Source organism: Rhinopithecus roxellana, chromosome 12 (assembly GCF_007565055.1).
Source record: "Rhinopithecus roxellana isolate Shanxi Qingling chromosome 12, ASM756505v1, whole genome shotgun sequence".
In the NCBI taxonomy this organism is placed as follows: Eukaryota; Metazoa; Chordata; class Mammalia; order Primates; family Cercopithecidae; genus Rhinopithecus; species Rhinopithecus roxellana.
Window position 1 is genome coordinate 56,895,767 of NC_044560.1, and position 16,608 is coordinate 56,912,374.

General features: G+C 43.9%; 1 pseudogene across 1 annotated transcript; it reads right to left on the reverse strand.

Moving 5' to 3' along the window:
- Positions 1-713: 713 nt before the first annotated feature.
- Positions 714-11,671, reverse strand: LOC104669107 (annotated as a pseudogene). The gene is made up of 6 exons (XR_748939.2): positions 11,476-11,671; positions 9,896-10,255; positions 8,425-8,703; positions 5,441-5,715; positions 4,790-5,044; positions 714-795 (listed from the first exon to the last, which is right to left on the reverse strand). The product of XR_748939.2 is annotated as a putative pregnancy-specific beta-1-glycoprotein 7 (transcript).
- Positions 11,672-16,608: the final 4,937 nt, after the last annotated feature.

A 16,608-nucleotide genomic window follows, 5' to 3' on the forward strand; every position in this document is an offset into this window, starting at 1 on the left:
GTCTTTGTTCTCCGTGAGGTCAGAGATTGCTTGTGATGAAGGGTGTGGTTAAGTCTGTAGTGCAGATGGTGGAGGGGAGTTCACCCTGTTTTCAGGCTTAGCATTGGAACTAAGAATGTTATGTCTATGTGGGTGAAGGGGCAGGGATGTGTAGGAAGACAGTTCTGATTAAGATGGAGGAATTATACTAAGAAGTAGAGGTAAAGGAAGTGAGAAGGATTAGTAAACAGAAGAAATGTGAAGTTGCAAAGAGGCTAGAGTATGTCCCTGGAGATTCTTGATTAAGTGAATTAACTGGATTTTGGAAAGGTTATGAGACAGTCATATGCGAGGAAGGTTTCAAATTCTGGAGACAAGAAGTCAAACAACACTTTGAGAAGTGGTAGGTCTTTATGGGAATGGAGAGAATTACAGTATTGAGAGATGTGAAAAATAATGAAGAGGGTTTCACAATGTGAAATAGTGCTTCTCATTTGAATCTGAGAAACAAACGAGCAGAGGCTGGAGATAATTATGTCTAAAAGGCAGTGGAGTACAGGGAGCATAAAGGCCAGGGAGAAAGGGAACTGCAGGAATTGGTGCTGAGAAGCAGGAGTTTGGTGGATGAAGGAGAAGATCCAGTCCCAGATACAGGCCAATAAGTCTTTTCCCTCTCCCAAGCATGGCAGTCAGCCCTGCAGGAAATGGGACAAGAGAAAAGGCCATCATACCTGCCAGTCTTCCTGAAATACAGAAATGACATCACGGCTGTTGTATTGGATTAAGGCCAGGATAGAGGTCCTCTTCCTAAAGGAGCTGTCATGGAAAGAAAAGAAAAGAAGGAATGGAGATGATGTTACTTTACAGGGGGGAGCCTCAGGAACAAGCATGTAACATGAGATACTCTATAATTGTTTTTTCAAGGAATACATTATTTCTGTTGGAAAGTTGATGGGAGATGATTATATTCTTGCAGTTTTTTCCCCTCTCACCATCTTTCTAGGCTGGTGATCAGTCCTCTGTCAAGTCTCTACTGTACTCAGATATTTCAGAAAGCTTTCAGATGTGAGAAAGGCTGATTGTTATTTTCTATGTCATTAGAAGTTTCCACCTTTCCACCTTTTCATGGTTGCATCTTTGTCTCAGTGTCTCTGTGGTGGCAGCCATGAATGAGACCCTGCCAGGTTTTCATGGCAGGGACATGATTGACAGAAGGCCCAGGTCAGTGCATTTCAAATTCACCACCTCCTTTGCACAGAAAGCTTCCTTCCCTCCCAGCAAGGGCATGAAAGCAAGCCTAATTCTCTGAGGCTCTCTTTAACTTTAATGGGTGACTTCTTGGAGGACTCCACATCAGCCTTGCAAAAACTCTCTTAGAGCAGTATTGATACCTAAAACTTCTTTCTCTTTCTTTTTCACAGGAGTCAGCTTTGCATAGTGGTGTGTGGGTTCTCCCACTATCTTCATGTCTGCCCCACATTCCCTCACAAGTGTCTTCCCTGATAAATTATCTTATATGTCTAATCCCATAATGGAGGCATCTCAGTAGATAAAAACTAAAATACCAGGCTTGATTCTTTGTATTTAGCTTTTTTCCTTTCTCTCCTACAAGTCGTCAGTAACCATGTTCTAGTGTGTTATGTGGTACCTCTTTTTCTATATATATATGGAAATAGGTACTGTTGAGGGGCATGTCCTATGTGCCAGGACCTGTCCTAAATACTTTACCTGTACTTCATTTAATTCACAAAATAATCCTGTCAGGTAGACATTATTTCCATTTTGCCGATGAAAAGACAGAAGCTTAGAGTAGTGTAAAATCTCTCCTGGTGTCATATGGCTACTAATAGGAGGATCTGAGATTTGATTCTAGGACTATTTAACCTCAAGGCTAATGATGAGGGTAGTAATATAGCAGCTGACATTGGTTCGTCTGTGTGTGGCATCTTGTTTCACTGACGGCATGAAACCTTTAAAAGAATGGTATGAAGCAAGCTCGCTCATACTTCAGGATATGATAGAAGAACAAACTAAACCCAAGCACAGTGAATGAAGGAAACAATACGGATGAGAGTGCATAAAAATAAAATGGAGAATGGAAAATAATAGAGGAACTTAATGAAACCAAAAGTTGATTCTTCAGAATGAAATCGACAGAATTGACGACCATTAACTAGAGTGACTAAGAAAAAAAGAGAGAAGATTAAAATTACAGAAATCAGAAATGAAAATGAGTCCGAGCATGGTGGGTCATAATTTAATCCTAGCACTTCGGGAAGTCACACTGGGAGGATTTCTTGAGGCCAGGTGTTTGGACCAGCATTGGTAACCTGGGGAGATCCTGTCTCTACAAAAAAAAATTAAAAACCAAGTAGCTGGGCATGGTGGCATGCGTCTGTGGTCCTAGTATCTTGGGAGGCTGAAGAAGGAGAATTTCTTGAGACCAGGAGGGTGAGGCTGCAGTAAGCCATAATCACACCACTGTATTTCAGCCTGGACTGCCCACAGTGTGAGAGCCTGTCTCTCTCTCCCTCTTCAAAAAAAAATAAATAAATAAGAAAAGAAAAGAAAAATAAAGAAGAAAATGAAGTAATTACTACCAATTCTAATAAAATAATGATTATGAAAGTGCTGTAAATAATTGTATGCCAATAAATTGGATAACCTAGATGAAAGAGACAAATTCCTAGAAAAACACAAAAATGAATAGAACTAAAATCAGTAAGATTGAATCAATAAAAGCATTTGATAAAATTCAATAATTTTTCATAATAAAATATTCTTCATAATAAAACATTTTTCATAATAAAAACATTCTAACTAAGAATGGAAGGAAACCACCTCAACATAAAGGCAATATGTGAAAAGCCCAATGCTAACATCATATTCAATGGAGAAAGACTGAAAGCTTTCCCTGTATGAGCAGGAACAAGACAAGGATGCTGCTTTGGACACTTCTATTCAATGTAGTATTGAAAGGTCTAGTCAGAAAAATTAGGCAAGATTTTAAAAAAAGACATTCAAATTGGAAGAAAGGAGTAAAGTTATTTCTGTTCGCAGATAACTTGAACTTATATCTAGAAAATCCTAAAGATGGAACAAACCTATTATAATTAATAAATGAATTCAGTAATGTTGCACAATACAAAATCAACATTCAAACATCAGTCGCATTTGAATACACTAACTATAAACAATCCGAACGGAAATTAAGAAAAAAATTTAATTTGTATTAATATCAAAAAGAATAAAATATTTAGGAATAAGTTTAACCAAAGAGCTGAGATGATTATACTTGAAATCCATAAAATATTGCTTAATGATGACATCAATTAATTGAAAGACATTTTGTTTCATGAATTAGAAGACTCACTATTGTTAGAAGGACAATGCTACACATAGCTGCAGATTCAACACAATTCCTATCAGAATCTCAGTGACATTTTGCAGTAAAAGAAAAATTGTCCTAAAATTTATATTGAATCTCATGACTCTAGAGAAAAAATTTGAAGACGAAGATTGAAGCTGGAGGACCCATGCTTCCTGATTTCAGCATTTACTACAAAGCCCCAGTAACCAATACAGTGTGGTACTGGCATAAAGAAAGACATAGAAATTAATGCAATAGAACAGAGAGCCCAGAAAGAAATACTTGCATATTCCAATACATCGTGCAAAATGGTTGAACCTTGAAGACATTGTGCTAACTGAAATATGGCAGACACAAAAGGATAATTATTATATAATTCCAATTATAAAAGATAGAATAGCCAGTTACATAGAGACAAAGTAGAATGGTATGTGCTAAGGGTTAGGGGAGAAGGAGTGAGAGTTACTGTTTATTGGGTACAGAGGTTTAATATGGTAAAAGGAAAAAGTTCTGGAAATGGATAGTGTGATGGTTACACAACACTAAGTTGCACACTTAGAAATAGTTAATGATAAGTCTTATATTATGTATATATATAAAGTGTCCTGGTAGTCTTACACTGTATAAATACACACTTCTTGGCATTGCCCCTTTCCTGCCGTGCAGAGGCCCAGAGGTGAATCTCCCTATTTCTCCAAGTGTGCATCACTCATTGTCCCCTGTGCTGTGTCCCACATGCTGTGCCCACAGCATCATACAGCCGGTGACTTCAGAGCCAGGAGACAGCTCAAGGGTCTGCCCCAAGGCTCTCTCTCTTGTTGTTTCCCTGCAGCCTTGGCTTAACTTCAAGTGAAAGTTCGATTTAGCTGAATTCAGGACAGGCCTCCAGGGCTCTTTCTCCACACATGCTGGTCCCACCCCAGGTGGAGTCAGGCAGGGCCAGTCACTGGAGAAGCCCGCAGCAGAGCAAGCAGCAGTCTGAGCTGCTCCTCTCTCATCCAAGGGGCTTCCTCCTCTCATTTGGGGGAAAAATATGAGCTTGTTTCAAAGCCTCACATGTTCCTTGTAGCCCATGGAGTAAGTAAAAGAAAACAAAGACGTGGCAGAAAGGGATGTGTTGTGACAGCAAGAAGCAACTTGATCTTGAGGACTCTCCTTCTTGTCCCTCTGTGAAGCCTCTTCCACCACCTAGGGCTCAGGGCTGACAAAGTCCCCTCCTTACCTTTCTCAGGCTGGACACAAGGTCAGCCATGAGAAAACAGAAAAACAAGGAGAAGAGAGTCTGTAGAGACAAATTGGGAGGGTTCAAGAGGAGAATCTAGGATTTGCTGCTGCCCATGGGACACAGGTTGGGAGTGAAAAGGTTTTCCTGACTCTTCTCTGAAAGCCACATAGACTCCACCTAAAACCCTATTGCCAATGATGCAGGGATCCACTTACCAGAGACTCTGATCGTCTTGAATGTGGAACGTTCGCTGCCAGTGGCTGAATTACGAGCAGAGCAACCATAGATCCCAGTATGCTTTGTAGTAATTTTGGGGATAGAGAGCTCTTGTCCTGATTGCAGAAACTTCCCATTAATCGTCCAAGTATACGCTGCCGGTGGGTTAGATTCCGCGAAGCAGGACAAGTAGAGGTTTTCTCCTGAACGGTAATCAGTGAATGGAGGGATAATGCTGGGGAGGTGTGGACCATCTGGAGTAAAGAGAATAAAGCCACAGGTGATGTCGTCTGAGGGAAGTGAATGCTCCTGGTCTCTTAAAGGGACAGTGTCCACCTGAGCCAAGACACACCCTCAAGTCCCAGGCAAACTCCTTCTGTGTTCACTGAGCTGAGGCCTGAGGTATTCACCTGTTTCTCCCATCACAGATTGTAAACCCCAACTCTCCCATGACAAGAGCATCCCCTCCCCTTATATTCTGGGTTAAGGCTGTGCCTACCCAGGATTTCCCAGGGCAGGTAGTTATGGCCAGCTTGAGTGTCCAGAAATAAAAGTGTTTGTACTTGGACCTGAGACAGACTGAGGTGTCTGGCCTCTGGTCATTTGGATTTAAGCTGGTGGCCTGGCCCACAGAGGAACGAAAGATACACAGGACATCCAGGGTACTGGGTCACTGGGGATGCTACCAACTAGGTCTTGTATTTCACATTCATAGGGTCCTGTGCCATTTCTTGTGACATTGGGTAGAATGAGGATCCTGTTTTTACCAGGTCGCTTTAGCCTGGTACTGACCAGGAGACTCTGACCATTTACGCACCACATGTAGGTGTAGCCCTGAGTCTTAGGTTCACAGGTTAAGGCTACAACTTCTTATTCTCCATGGGGTTGAAGTTTTTGCTGGTGATGTAGGGCTTGGGAAGCTCTGCTGTGTGGATGACAGCGATAAGATTGTCCTGTGTGGCACCTTTTATTCCTCCACAAGCATCCTTCAATCAGAGTTGGCATCTCCCACCTCTCAGCCCACCCGAGTCCTTGAAAACAATAACTGCTGTGTGTGTCACAAGATAGATGTATGATGATCTAAGGGCTCAACGACTCTGGGGCCGCCTGCTCTGTCTTAGGGAAGCACAGACTTTCTCAAGTGTGAATTGAGCAGCAGTGTTGGGTCATGGAGGGACATGTCAGTGGGAGTCACAGGTCCTGGTACCCCTCCCAGTCCCTCTCTAATCAGCTGACAGCCTGTCTCACCTTGGGTTCCTTACCTGGAATGTGCAACTGCTGGGCCACTTCCAAATTCCATCCTACTTTGCCCCCCAAGATGTGATTTCTCTGCAGTTTCCATTTCCAAGGATATTCTAGAGATGAGTAATAATGGGACTTCCCATTATCCTGAAACCCTGAAGATACTAAGCAGCCTGGCCTGGGATTGGATGTTTCAGCAGAAAGAAGACAGGAGAGACCAGAGTCAAGACTGGAGGTCAGTTCAGTCATCAGGCCGTGGAGGCACAAGGTGGGGCAGTTTTCTGCAGGTGTTTCGTGATGACTTATTTGAGTCAGTGACCTCCAAAGATAGAGCAGAGTGTGAGGAATGATCTAGAAAGAGTGAAGTTGACATTCAAGAGCTGGTGACTTTGGAGCAGAACCATGTTCCCTGTTCTGGGTTCTTTAAGTTTCCTCTCCTTCTGCAGAGGGCAGGTGAGGACTATGTGAATCCTTCCAGAAATACATGTGGACATTTGCAAATGCAGAACTGACTGGTGGAAAGGGTGAGAATGAACCTCTGGAAATCTGGTCATCATGGACCATGTGTGTTTGATGGATATGAGACAAATTTAGGAGAAGTTTTGCAAATATTTTCTTTCATTGGACACTCTACTCTGATTCCATGGGTTTGACTGCTCTAGGGACCTCATGGATGTGAATTCCAGAGTGAATCTGAGAAGAGACTCTGGTTGCCAGGAGCTGGGAGTGGGGAGAATCAGAAGTTGTTCATGGGTGTGCAGTTTCAGTTATGACAGATGGGGAGGTTCTAGAGATCTGCTGTACAGCTTGATGCCTACAGTTCACACAGACTGAGTATTTCTTATGCATAAGACTTAGGAAAAAAAGTGTTTTCGGTTTCTGACATTTCTTGATTCTGAAATATTTGTCATATACTTACTGGTTTAGCATCCCAAATCTGAAGGATTCAAAATCTAAAATGCTCCAGTGAGCATTTCTTTTCAGCATCAGATTAGTGTGCCAAAATGGGAGGTGATAAGCCAAACACATTCTTGCCCTTTTTTTTTTCTCTCACCATGTTTCTAGCTTGGTGATTAGTTTTTGGTCAATTCCATACTGGACATGCTGCACTTGTATGTTTTTGAAGGCTTTGGGATGTGAGAAAGGATGACTGCTATTTTCTATGTCATCAAAACTTTCCACCTTTTCATGGTTGCATCTTTTTCTCAGTGTCTCTGTTGTGTCAGTCATTAATAAGAGCCTGTCAAGTCAGATTTAGGACAGATTTTTGTAATTCTGCAAAAAATGTTACTGGGATTCTGGAAGGGGTTGCGTTGGATCTGCAGCTCACTTTGAGTAGTATTGTCTTCCTAACAATATTGATTCTTCCAATCCGTGAAAATGAAATGTCTTTCCATATATTGATGTTGTCTTGAATTTCTTACAGTAATGTTTTGTAGTTTTCAGGGTATAACCCTTTGACCTTTGTGGTTAAATTTATTCCAAAATATTTTATTCTTTTTGGTGTTAATGTGAATTGAAATTCTTTTCTGAATTTCCTTTCAGATTGTTCATTGTTAGTGTGTAGTCTAAAGGATGGTCTAGAAAGAGTGAAGGGCACAGGCAAAAGCTGGTGGTTTGGAGCAGAAACATATTCCCTGTCCTGGGTTTTTTATTTTCCCTCTCCCTTTGCAGAGGGCAGGTGGCTCTTCCCTGATAGCCAGATAGACTTCACTGGAAAACATATTGCCAGTGCTCCAGGGATCCACTTACCAGGGACTATGATCCTCTTGATTATGAGATTTGTTCCATCAGTGGCTGAGTTATGGATGAAACAGACATAGACCCCTCTATATGTTTTAGTGATCTGGGGGATAAAGAACACTTGTGCTGATTGCTGGAACTTCCCATCAGTCAGCCAAGAATGCTCTGCCAGTGGGTGAGAGTCTGTGAGGCAGGAGAGCTTGGGGACTTCCCCTGTATGGTAATAGGTGTATGAAGAAGAAATGGTGGAGACATTCAGGCCATCTGGAGTAAGGAGAATAAAGTCACAGGTGATGTTATCAAGGCAAGGGAAAATCCTGGTCTGTGGAAGGGCCACAGTGACCCTGTGAGCTAAGTCACAACACTGAAGTCCCAGCCAAATCCCTGCTGTGTTCACTGATCTGGAGCTTGAGACATTCACCCGTTTCTCCCATCATAAGCTTTGGACCCTGATTCTCCCATGACAGGAGCAGCCTCTTCTCTCCTATTGTTGATCAAGCCTAAGCCTACTCTTATTACTCATGGCCAATTTTGATGTCCAGGGGTAAAGATCTCTGTATTTTGACCTGAGAGGGACTGGGAGGCCTGGCCTCTGGCCATGTGTATTTGGGATGGCAGCCTGGCTCACAGAGGAACAGAAGATACTCACAGAGGAGATTCAGGGTGACTGGGTCACTGCGGCTGGCACTCACTGGGTTCTTCATTTCACATTCATAGGGTCCTGCAGTATCCATTGTGACACCAAATAGAACAAGGGTCCTGTTGTTTCTGGACAGCTGCAACTTGCGACTGATAGGGAGGCTCTGGCCATTTATCCACCACAGGTAGCTTACGTCCTGAGTGTCAGGATCACAGGATAAGATCACAGTCTCCATGGCCTCCCTAGGGTTTAAGTTGCTGCTGGAGATGGAGGGCTTGGGAATATCCACTGTGCAGATAACAGAGAGAAGATTGCCCTGTGTGGCACCTTTGATTCCTCCAAAGACATTTTTCAATCAGAGATGGCCTTTCCCACCTCTCAGCCAACCAAGTGCTTAAAAGTCAACGGTAACTCTTTGTGTTACAAGACAGATGCGTGGCAATCTGAGGGCTCAGGGATTGTGAGGCTGCCTTCTGTATGTGGGAGAAGCACAGACTTTCTCAAATGTGAATTGAGCAGCACTGGGTCATGGAAAGACATGGGACCAGCAGTCACAGCCCCTAGTGCCTCTCTGAGTCCTTCCCTCTCCAACTGCCTGCCTGGCCCACCAATGAATTGTCACTTTTCATGCTATCTGTGAATAAATTTTAAATTATTCACAGTCACCTGACCTAATGCTTGGCACAGTGGAGGTGTTCACACAAACAGCATTTATTATTATTCACTTAAATGAGAGAACACCTTTAGGTCAGATCTCTGTGGACAAGCTGCTGCCAGATACACTTTCGTTCTTCTGTTTCTGCTTCTGGGGACATTAGACTTTCTATGGAGTGTCCTAAGCCTCGCAAGGCAGTTGGCTGCTGGCCTACAAAGCTTGTCTTTCTGCCCCTCCACTCTGAGTCTCTGGTGAAGAAAGCTCTGTCCTTGCCTAGATGAGGCTCTGAGGGCTGACCCTGGCAGTGAGCAGCTCCAGGAGACACAGTCCTCAGACAGCTGGTAAATCCTTGGTCCCAGTAAGCCCTGCCACAACCCAACCCTGACACAGGCTCCTCAGCTTTATCTGGAGTAAGGATTTAGGGACAGGGGTCTGGGGTTGAGGCTTCTAGGGCTGAGCTTCTCTGAGAGTATCTCATGGGGCCTCTTAGGCAAAGCCCTACTCAGTTCTCCAGGGTCTTTCTCAGGGTCAAGTTTACGAAGAGGGCATGAGGTGCTTGGCTGAGACTGATCTCCTCCTGCTGAGCACCCCCCATCAGACTGTCCTTCCTGTGCAGCAAGTGTCTGCAGGGTCTGGAGGCAGGAAAGGAATTCTGATCTGCTGAAGTTTGTCTCCTCTGTGTGTGTCCTGTACTAAATGCCAAAACCCCAACATGGGACATAATGCAGAGAGGGACACAGGCACAGTCCAGGCCTGACAATCCTGTGTGCAAAGTACAAGTGACCCCAACCCCCCAACACCCAGGGAGCATGTGGAATCACTCACGGTATAAGGTGAAATGTCCAGTTACTCCTTTAGTCTTATCACCTCGCTTTATGATTTGTATGGTGTAGGATCCTGTGTCATTTTGGGTCACATTCTGGATCAGCAGGGATGCATTGGAATATACTGTTTCTCGTCCACTGTATGCAGGCCCAAATATAATCATTTCAGTGTCTATTGTATATGCTGTAATGTAATGGTAGAGGTCCATTATTTTCCCTTTGTACCAGATGTATCCAGCAAGATTATGGGGCAAATTGTGGACAAGTAGAAGAACATCCTTCCCCTCAGAAACTTTTGTTGGCTGGGCTTCAATCATGACTTGCGCAGTGGTGGGTGGGTTCCAGAAGATTAAAAGTGATGCTAGGAGGTGGAGAGAGCATCAGTCAATATTGAGACCTATGTATTGGGGTGAAAAGATGGGGCCCTGGGTAGTCAGAAGATCTCTTCAATCATCAGCCTTGAAGACATACACACACAAACACACGCACTCTACTTTGTGTGTTTGTGTGTTTGTGTCCTACTGTCCTACTGGGTCAAGCTCAGCGGCACGACCCCCATTCCTTCAACACTTCTGACCTTGGCATTTTTCTGTTTGGAATCCTCTTCCCCAGGGGTCTGCATGGCTCCCTCCACACTGCCTTCAGGTCCTGTTCACGTCAGGGCATCCTTAGACTTCTTTCCTGACACCTCCTTCAGAGACCCTGGGTCTTCCCTTTCTGACCTTTCCCTGCTCTGCTCCCTCCAGAGCTCTAGTCAACACCTGACCTCACATTCCAGATCTCTTTGCATGTCTGTCTTCCTGCCCATGAGAGTATGAGCTCCGTGGGGACAGGGACGTTTGTGATCTTGGTTGTACCCCAGTGCCTGGGACAGGCTTCAGACTCCTGTAGATGTGAGAATTCCTAGGACCCTCCATGCCCGGGGTGTTTGCTTTCCCCAATTGTTGAGGTTTTTTGCTGAGGACAGTGTTTCATGCCCTGCTTATATTTTCATTTGAAGTGTCATCTGATAATAGTTATCATTATCGTTTTTCAAAATATGGTGTCCAGTGATAATTAGCCAGGAAAACAAAACACTTGAGATTTTCCTACCTGTTACCAATTCCAGTTCAATGTGATTTTCCTGTCTTGACCCCTGTCCCTCTCTGGTATATTTTCCCCTATGCAGGCTCCAACAGAACCTTCTTCCCTGTAATTTTTTTCTTTTCTTTTTTTTTTTTTTTTTTTTTTTTGTGAGATGGAGTCACATACAGTCTCCCAGGCTAGTGTGCAGTGGTGCAATCTATGTTCACTGCAACCTCTGCCTCCCGGGTTCATGGAAATCTCCTGCCTCAGACTCCCGAGTAGCTAGGATTATAGTAGCACACCACCACACCTGGTTAATTTTTTGTATTTTTAATAGAGATGGGGCTTCCCTGTATTGAGCAGGCTGGTCTTGAACTTCTGGCCTCATGATCCACCCACCTCAGCCTCCCAAAGTGCTGACTCCTTTTATTTTTTAGAACCCCACCCTCTCCAGGAGACCCCATCCAGTCATTCCGCTTCCTCCTTCTGTCCTCTCCCAGGAAGTTCTCTCCTCACCTGTGAGCAGGAGCTCCTTCCAGGTGATGTGCAGTGTGCAGGGAGGCACTGAGAGGGGCCCCATGGCCTGTGCTGCCTGCGTGTTCTCCTCTGTGGAGATGAGCCTGGAATCCAGAAACTTTCTGAGCACGGCTGTCAGCTGTGCTGTCCTTCCTTCTTCTGTGCTGAGCCTCTTCCCTGGGCAGGAGAACTTCTCCGGCTCATGGGCGGGGTCTGTGCCCAGGGCACCTCTCTGTCCCCTCCCCTCTCACTCCTGCCTCCTTGTCCCTCCTTCTCTTTTACCCTTTGTCTGTGTGTCAGGTCCCTGGGAATTGTGGAGGCCTCTGCCTTTTTCAGCAGTGATTCTGTCACCAAACCTCTGCACACACTATGTGCAGAAACACAAACACATGCACAAAAGAGACACACACAGTCACACACATAACCTGTAGGTTGGGCAAGCACAGTCCTGGGCCTTAGCCTGCTGCTGTCCCCATGGTTCTGGGTCAGGGTGCACTTTCTTGCCCTATGCCCTCTTTCATCCCCATCTGGCTCTCCCCTTCAGTGCAGGAGGCTGGAGCTGCACCAGGTCCCTGTCACAGGGATACCCCATTGTGCTGTGGGTGAGCTCTGCATTGCCTGGTGACAGGGACCCTTCCTTTCTCTAATTGTGTCTAGCTTGGCTGCAGCTTCCAAGGATGGACATTCAGGACCTGGGTGTCCCAGAGGAAACTGTCCTTCCTGGAGGTGTGTAGGCTGAATCTCTCATGCCTCTTGGGAGGAGAGGCCTGTGCTGGTTGCTTAGTGGGGGCTGTGAGTCCCATGGTCAAAGGGACTGTTCTCAGTCACTGTATTGCTCCCTGGGGTCTGGTGGCTGAGCTGGGGCTCAGGGTTTCTCATTTCTTTGTGACCATCTTTGGTGTCCTCTCTTCTCTCCCCATCTGATTGTCCTGTGGTCAACACACCTTCCCCGTGGTCGTGCAGGAGGAAATGGGGAGTTACCCAGGAACCCTGTGGAACATGGCTTGTTGAGATGCAGGAAGGGGATCCTGGGACAGAGCAGGGGTTCAGAGCTGTAGAGATTCATCCCGACTTACTCCGTGGACGTTGCTCACACCTGAGAAGGCGGGTGGTGGTGAGTTCTGTTCTGGGATTAAAGAGTAATAACACACTCTTCTGGTGTTCCAGGATGTCATGAGTGCTCATAGTGTCATGTTGCCTTGGCATTCATTTTTTAAGCTGTAAATTTATTTTCCTCACATCAGAGGCAGGCCTTGGTCACCATGGCAGTTTTCAATACTGTATCTGGTTCCAGTGACTCCAGTTGGTGGCCAGCGATGAAATCTTAGAGGCATCTCTCCTGCTTGGTGTGCTGGGCTCCCCTCTCTCCAGCTGCTTTCTTTAAACTGATAATTCTGACATTTGCCCTCACATTTAAAGTGACTGCTTCTCAGTCACAGCATGATCTCCTTGTCCCAGTGTTTGCTGCTTGCTTCAAACACATCCATTGAAGCTCCCTGCTGGAAAGCTCTCAGATAACACCTGGACTTACTAAAGCCATTGGCTTACCGGTCTCTTCTCTCCTCCCTGCCTGGGCTTGTTGACCTCTGTATCTGTGGTCTCCAGGTGTGCCGAGTGCTCTCCAGTGTCTGTAAGTAGTAAAATCCCTTACACTGTCACGTTGTGGTTGTATCACTGTAGCCTCACATGCCATCCAGGGTCTGACATCGAGGCTGCCCTATGGGACCTGTGCTGGTTGAGCCCCTGCTGGAGCTCTTGTTTTGGGACCTCTGGTTCTTCTGGGGACAGGAGCTTCCAGCTAACTTCTTCAAAAAAGTGATATGTTTCATGGAAAACACTGGGTCAGATGATGTATTCTTGGGCTTGAACTGCCATAAGAAACACCTTAGCCTGGGTGAATTAGATAATAGAAATCGATTTTTGACAGTTCTGTGAATAATGTGCTATTTTAACCACTTTAAAATGTGCAATCAAGTGGAATTAACCACATACACAGTGTTCAGTTACCATCACCATTTTTCCGAGAAAATTTTTATCATTTTAAACTGAAACTTTGTATCCTTGAAACAATAATAACTCCCCGTATTTTCCACCCTAGACCTTGATCATCTCTACTCTCTATGAATTTGCCTATTCTTGTTGTTTCATATAAATGGAATTATATATATATATATGTTATTAATTTCTGACATATTTCACTTGGCATAATGTTTCCAAAGTCCATGCATCTTCCAGCAGATGTCAGAGCTTCCTTCCTTTTTAGGCAGATTAACATTCTGTTGCATGTGTCACCACATTTGTTTTTTCATGAGTTGGGGAATACTTGGATTGTTTTTATATTTCATCTTTTGTGAGTAATGCTACAATCAATATTCCCATGCGAGTAACTGTTTCAGTCCTTGGATTCAATTCTTTCGGTATATACCTAGGAATGAATGCTCTTTTATATGAGAATTCTATGATTGGCTTCTTGAGGAACAGCACAACTGTTTCTCCTAGTGGCTGTACCTTTTGATAATCTCAGCAGCAATGTATGAGGATTCCAAATTCTACATAAGGCTTTCACTTGTTATTTAACATTTGAAAAGAATGGTAGCCATATTTGTAGGTGTAGTGTGGGATCTCCTTGTGGCTTTGACTTTGTATTTTCCTAATGCCTAATGATGTTGAGTTTCTTTTCATGTCCCTCTTGATGATTTGCATATCCTCTTTAAAGAAATGTCTATTTGCATCCTTTGCATTTAGGCCCCTGAGCCAGACACTGTCCAGGCCAGGGGGAGCAGGATGTTGTCAGCTCTCCTGATCAAAAATGAGACTCTAGCAGTGTCCAGTTACCTCATCCAGTTTAGGATTTATTCATATTTTAAAAATGATCCAATAGTATACAATTTTGAAAACATACCAAAATCCTTATGCTACCATTCATAGATAGACAAGATGGCCCTAAGATGGTGAGAGAATCAGAATTGGGTTTGGGTTTACGTTGTGTATTTTTTTCTCCCAATATCTACAGAATTCCCTACATCAATTTTTTAACGTAAACCAGTGGATGTCGTTCCCTTGCACAGTTACAGACATTTCCAGTTCATGGTTACAGACCCTTGGAAAAACCACACCCTTTCTGCTGTGAGGTACAGGCAGCCATGTGGCATCACCTCTAAACATGCCTTCTGGGACATCCAATTGCTGATTAAGTAAAAGTCATTTCAATAGATACTGAAGACCTCCATTTTATCCCTCTCACACTTGTAATTCTTCTACCAAGAGGTGATGAGTTTTAGTGGTGATTTGCTTTTATAGGTTAGTGTAGATTAATGCTTCCACCAGGGGCAAATTTTTCATTGGGAAAGGCATTTGGCAAAGTCTGGAGACTTTGCTGGTTGTCAGAGCTGGGGGAGGGAGTCCTGCTGGCCTTGCGTGGATAAAGTCCCCAGATAGTGCTGAACATTCTAGAGCTTACAGAGCCCCACCAGCATGACCACTACAAAGTTCAATGCTGAGGTTGAGTGGAGAGCCCTGATGTGCCTCCCCTAGCTTCCCTGGAGCTTTTTACCTTCTCCTTCCATCAGTCTCTACCACTTTCTCACCTCAGCTTGCTCCTTGAACCTTAATGCCCTCCACTTGAACTTTCCCTTAGTTTAAGACCTGCTGTAATCTCTAGACTTCCTTGGCCGCTTTCTGATCCTTAGCAGGGTGTCCTCTAGAGGGCATCCTCACCTTTCCTGGAGCTTCCCAGGATCCAGATGTCGCTGCCCTGTGTGGGCACCAGGGATATGGCCATGTGCCTGTGTCCCTAAAAGTCCTGTCACTCAGGACATTTGTGTGAGAGCAACTGAGGTGATATTACCCTCCCCTACTTTCCTTGGAGCATAAAAATATATACAAACCTTATAGAGTAAAATTTCTTAATGCATGTCAAAGTTTTAAAATTACATATTTTTGCCTCCCAAACTTTACTGGGAAAAATTTATCACACTACCAGTTATGAAAAATGACACCTAATCAGGGTTATTCACTGTATTGTTTGTTTAACAGCAAAATATTGGGAAAAACCTAGACTTTCACCAGCACGATGCTTACTAAACAGATTACCTTGTATCTACACAGTAGAATATGATGCAGCTGCATTAAAAGTAGAGAATCTTTCAGCTATTCATATGGAAACACCTGCATGTTCTATTTTAATTATAGAATCTCAACATCACAGAATAAGATGCAGTTTTTGTACTAGATCTGACTTATAACATTATTTTTACTCTTTGTTTTTGTTTTTTTTTTTTTTTAATTTATAGAGAGAGTGTCTCACTGTCATACCCAGCCTGAAGTGCAGTGATGAGATCATAATTGACTGCAGCCCCAACCTTGTGAGCTCAAGCGATTCTCCTGCCTCAGCCTTCTGAGTAGCTGGAATCACAGGCATGTGCCACCATGCCTAGCTAATTTTTTGTGTTTGTTTCTGTAGAGGTTTCACCCAGGCTGGAGAAATCCCAGGCTTTTCTCAAACTTCTAGGCTCAAGTGATCAGCCCACTTTCACTCCCAAAGTGCTGGAATTACAAGCAAGTGTCACCACACCTGATTCTGAATTTTTTTTTTTCAAATTGGACTGCAGTCTAGTAACTCATCTCTTTACCCATCAGGTGATTTCTATTTTTCCTCAATTTCTCTACCATATGTCCATGCCAAAATCCAGATGTATTTGCTTTTGTTTAGAATTAGATTTTTTTTCTTTAATGAGAAGCCTTAGGAATGGTCTCCTAGCCAATTTTCAGGATTCTAATCTTCACTGTCTAAGCCACATGTTTGCATTTCCAGATGTTGATTACAGTCACTAGTAGGGCATTTAAAGCCTACCAATGCCTGTACCATCCCTCAAGCATATCTGATTTGGCTGAATGTGGTGTAGCCCAGGAACTGGTTGTTTAAAAATGCTTTCAAGGAAAAGGGTCATTTTGCAGTGGAGGAACTTTAGCCCAGTGATCAAAGTTAACATCCCCAGTAATCAGAGATAACGACATCTTAGGGCATTCGAATATAATGGATGGAGAAGGTGCAGCATCATCCCTGTGGTATTCTTGTACAAACTGTATAACCTGAGTTTAATTGTGAGAAAATATTAGAAAAGTCCAAACTGA